We start from the raw sequence: 4,878 nt of genomic DNA, 5'->3' as shown, positions 1-4,878 counted from the left end.
TCAATCAAGCCAAGGATGGAGAAAAAGAAATCCAAAGAACAAAAAGAGGGTTGTAGAGAGAGAAAGAGACCATAAAGGGTTTTCAATCAAGTTCTTCTATTTATTTCTCCTTCTGAACTATCAATTTTTGCTATTGTTGAATCAGATCACATTTGAGGACCTCATGAACCACTACAAATCTTGACCGATATTTTTTTGGATGCAAGATGTATGAGCTATATTACTGTTTTCTTCATTTTCGATTTTTTATCTGATTTTTGGCTTTAATCTCCACCCTAATTATTTTTTCAAGCAAATGAGGGTTGTGGTTACTTCCATTGGTGTTGGTGCAAAAATCCGTCTGCGTCGGAGAAGCTGGAGTCGAGGGAGTCGCGGTCGCCGTCGGGACCTATAAAGGAAGTCTAAACCGGAGGTGGGGTTGCTCCGACAAGACCCTCCGACGCTCAAGTCAGTTCTCTTCCTCAACAAGAATGGAGTGCTCGAACGAAAATTTTAGCAGAATTTTTGGGATAGAAAAACAGAGCATAGAGAATAACGTATCTGGGGTCCCCCTTTTATAGATGGGGGGAGCAAAGGATTGATAGCGACTGTTTATGATCGCCTCGTCATGGGCCGTATGGAGCCAGGAGGAATTTATCATGAAGAGTAATGGGGTGGAGTCGTGGTTGTCACCATGGCTCGCCACGTGGAATCAGCTGCGGGGAGTGGAGCGGCGTCCGTTGTCACGACTCGTCAGGGAGTGGTGGAACTACGCAGGATCCGTTACAGAAAGTGGAGCAGAATCGTGACCGTTACTGCGGCCTGCCAGGGAGTGATGGAGCCACGTAGGATCCACCGCGGGGGGTGGAGCAGAGTTGTGGCCGTAACTGCGGCCTGCCATGGAGTGATGGAGCCGCGTAGGATCCGCCGCGGGGGGTGGAGTAGAGTTGTGGCCGTAACTGCGGCCTGCCAGGGAGTGATGGAGCCGCGTAGGATCCGCCGCAAGGAGTGGAGCAGAGTCGTGGCCGTTACTGCGGCCTACCAGAGGGTCCAGACTTGTCGGCCAAAGTTCGGTTGGAATCTGATTTTCGCAGAAGCTCGAATGGGGATCATTTGTCGAGGAATCTCGATCGAGACCTTCAGCAGGAGCTCAGGGCGGAAGTCCGGCTCCTGTGGGAGCCCGGACAAAGCCTACCTGTAGCTGGAGTCGGAGGTGAAGTCTGGCTCCCGTAGGAGCTCGGACAAAGTCTTCCTGCAGTCGAAGTTGGAGATGGAGTCCGACTCCCGTAGGAGTCCGGACGAAGTCTTTCTGCTGCTGAAGTTGGAGATGGAGTCCGGCTCCCGTAGGAGTCCGGACGAAGCTTTCCTTGTAGTTGGAGTCGGAGGTGAAGTCCGGCTTCCGTAGGAGTCCGGACGAAGCCTTCCTGTAGTCAAAGTTGGAGATGGAGTCCGGCTCCCGTAGGAGTCCGGATGGAGCTTTCCTTGTAGTTGGAGTCGGAGGCGAAGTCCGGCTCCCGTAGGAGTCCGGACGAAGTCTTCCTGTAGTCGAAGTTGGAGATGGAGTCCGGCTCCCGTAGGAGTCCGGACGAAGCTTTCCTTGTAGTTGGAGTCGGAGGTGAAGTCTGGCTCCCATAGGAGTCCGGACGAAGCCTTCCAGTAGTCGAAGTTGGAGATGGAGTCCGGCTCCCGTAGGACTCCGGACGAAGCTTTCTTTGTAGTTGGAGTCGGAGGCGGAGTCCGGCTCCTGTAGGAGTCCGGATGAAGTCGTAGTCGAAGTTGGAGATGGAGTCCGGCTCCCGTAGGAGTCCGGACGAAGCTTTCCTGCTGCAAAGTTGGAGATGGAGTCCGGCTCCCGTAGGAGTCCGGACGAAGCTTTCCTTGTAGTTGGAGTCGGAGGCGAAGTCCGGCTCCCGTAGGAGTCCGGACGAAGCCTTCCTGTAGTCGAAGTTGGAGATGGAGTCCGGCTCCCGTAGGAGTCTGGACGAAGCTTTCCTTGTAGTTGGAGTCGGAGGCGAAGTCCGGCTCCCGTAGGAGTCCAGACGAAGTCTTCCTGTAGTCGAAGTTGGAGATGGAGTCCGGCTCTCGTAGGAGTCCGGACGAAGCTTTCTTTGTAGTTGGAGTCGGAGGCGAAGTCCGACTCCCGTAGGAGTCCGGACGAAGCCTTCTAGTAGTCGAAGTTGGAGATGGAGTCCGACTCCCGTAGGAGTCTGGATGAAGCTTTCCTGCTGCTGAAGTTGGAGATGGAGTCTGGCTCCCGTAGGAGTCCGAACGAAGCTTTCCTTGTAGTTGGAGTCGGTGGTGAAGTCCGGCTCCCATAGGAGTCCGGATGAAGTCTTCCTATAGTCGAAGTTGGAGATGGAGTCCAGCTCCCGTAGGAGTCCGGACGAAGCTTTCCTGCTGCTGAAGTTGGAGATGGAGTCCGGCTCCCGTAGGAGTCCGGACGAAGCTTTCCTTGTAGTTGGAGTCGGAGGCGAAGTCCGGCTCCCGTAGGAGTCCGGACGAAGTCTTCCTACCGCTGTAGGTCGGACGCCGGTAGAATCCCCGAGGGGTCACTCCTGACACGAACTTCGGCTGGGGGGGTTTTACACCCAACACCAGTCCCCCTACTTCCGAGTTCGAGTTTCGATCGAAGGAAGTACAGAAAATTTTCACAGCCGAAGTCGCTTTTTTGAATTCTGCACATGATCGCCCTCGAAAATCTTGGCATTTAATGCGCACGTGCCGGAGCCTTTTTCCGATTAGGGCGATCCGAAGAGTCCTTTCGGGACTCTCACTAGGGCGTAATCCTAAGCGTCACGTCATAATGGTCTTCGAACGGTTAGCCCTATGCCGTGGTGAGTGGGACACGTGGTGGGCACTGGTTGACCCAGGGATATCTGCCACCATAACTGCGCCAGGCCTGCTGCTTATTTAAGCCCCTGCCTTTCCTCCGGGGGCTTCACTTTGCCTGAGGGTCGACACCTTTCTTCCGCCTGAGAGTTTAGCCACTCAGCCACTCCATCGGTGCCCTTTTCGACTCCGAGCGCCCTTTGCACCAGTCTTTGCCATCTCCGTCGGCTCTCTGCCGTCTTCAGTCCCCCGAGTCTCTCTGAGGGGTTCTCCCGCCGGGGCCTCTGCCTCGAAGGCCAACCTCAAGAGGATGCCACGGACCAGGAAGAGTGTGAGGAGGAGAACAGCGGCCTGCGAGTTCTCCGGCTGTCCAACTGTCACCGAGGGTTTCCGTCGTCTTAAAGGAGGCTCGAGGGAGAATTCCTTCAACAATGGGGGTTTAATAATGGGGACAACCGGTGAGGGCGTTCCGTCTGAGAATTTCAGAGTAGCTGAACGGGGCGACACCGGTCAAGGGGGCAAAGTTGTCGTCACAAGCTGTGGTGGGATTCTTGACGTCGTCGGGGCCGAGGGACCAGAAGCGATCGGCACCGACGGTGGGGCAGTAGAACTTGTTGTGGGGATGGTGGAAGTAGCGCATGCCGACCTTGCCGAAGTACCTAGGACGGTGGTTGTCGTGGAGCACACGGTGGTGGCGCATGCCTCCGGCGCCATCGCGGCCTCCGAGGTACCTCCGGTTCTTCTTGAAGCAGGTCATCGTCGCTGCTGCCGTTGCCTTCGCTGCCCTCTGAATTCTATCCCATCCTTTTCCCCCTAGGGTTGGGGTTTCGACGATGGAACGGAATGAGGCGGGGGGCGAGAGGTTTATCACACGCACTGGAAAGTACTACTGAGAAGGATGGAATCGGGAGGAGAAGTCGACAGCTTGAAGTGGTCTCCGGTGTATCCCTTTCGAGTCTTGTAGTAATGTTTTCTTTTTCTGGCCCTCCGGCTCTTATAACGTTCATCTTGTTAATCGAAAAATGAGAAGGAGATTTTGTTACTTCGTTCGCACCTTGCGTCGAATTGCTGCCTGTCGAATTTCTTTCCTTTACCATTGTTATTGTTGTATTCCCTTCTCTCTCTTTCTCTCTTTTTTTTTTTTTCGATGTCGTCCGGAGGTTACTGGTTGTTGCCACGTCGGCTCGCCTTTCCAGTTATCCTTCTTCTTCAGTCTTGATGGCTCTATAATGCATATTTAATGAATAATATGAGAAGAAAATTTTTTGCTACCTCTTTTACTCATATATTGAATTGTCGCTTCCGAGCTTCTTTCGGCCTTTGCATCGTTCGGGAGTAATCGATTGCCATCACATCGACCCATCATTTCGTCCATGGCCGCAGATTTGCCTGGGGCCGCTCGGGTTTGGCGCCCCCCATCAGGGCTCGAGCTCGGAGGTCTGAGCTTCTCGTCACCCTGAGGAAGTCGTCTTATCTCAGACTTGTGTTGAGAGAAAGCTGGGGTTCTTGATAAGAACTCCAATCTCTGCTGAGATGAGGTTCTCTGCATCTTTGATGCTGTTTGTTTTTCATTCATCGCTGACGTAGTCCATTGCTTTCCTTTTTAACTCCTCTCTCCTTTCCCCTTTTTCTTTTTCGAGTGGGATTTTTCCCTCTGCTCTTGATGGGGTTGCAGGAGTCCGACTCCCGTAGGAGTCCGGGCAGAGTCTTCCTGCAACCAAAGTTGGGGACGAGGTCCGACTCCCGTGGGAGTCCGGGCAGAGTCTACCTGCAATTGGAGTTGAGGGTGAAGTCTGGCTCCCGTAGGAGTCCGGGCAGAGTCTTCTTGCGGTTGAAGTCGGGGATGAGGTCTGGCTCCCGTGGGAGTCCAGACAGAGTCTACCTACAATTGGAGTTGAGGGCGAAGTCCGGCTCCCGTAGGAGTCCGGGCAGAGTCTTCTTGCGGTTGAAGTCAGAGGCGAAGTCCGGCTCCCGTAGGAGTCCGGACGAAGTCTTCTTGCGAAGGGGCCGCTGGGAAGGTCCCCTTTTTCCCATCTGGTCTTGAATGACCAGACCTTAATTGGTGTCGGG

The sequence above is a fragment of the Elaeis guineensis genome, chromosome 5 (genome assembly GCF_000442705.2).
Source record: "Elaeis guineensis isolate ETL-2024a chromosome 5, EG11, whole genome shotgun sequence".
Lineage (NCBI taxonomy): Eukaryota > Viridiplantae > Streptophyta > Magnoliopsida > Arecales > Arecaceae > Elaeis > Elaeis guineensis.
The sequence above is the reverse complement of the archived record's forward strand: the minus strand, read 5'-3'. Positions refer to the sequence as shown.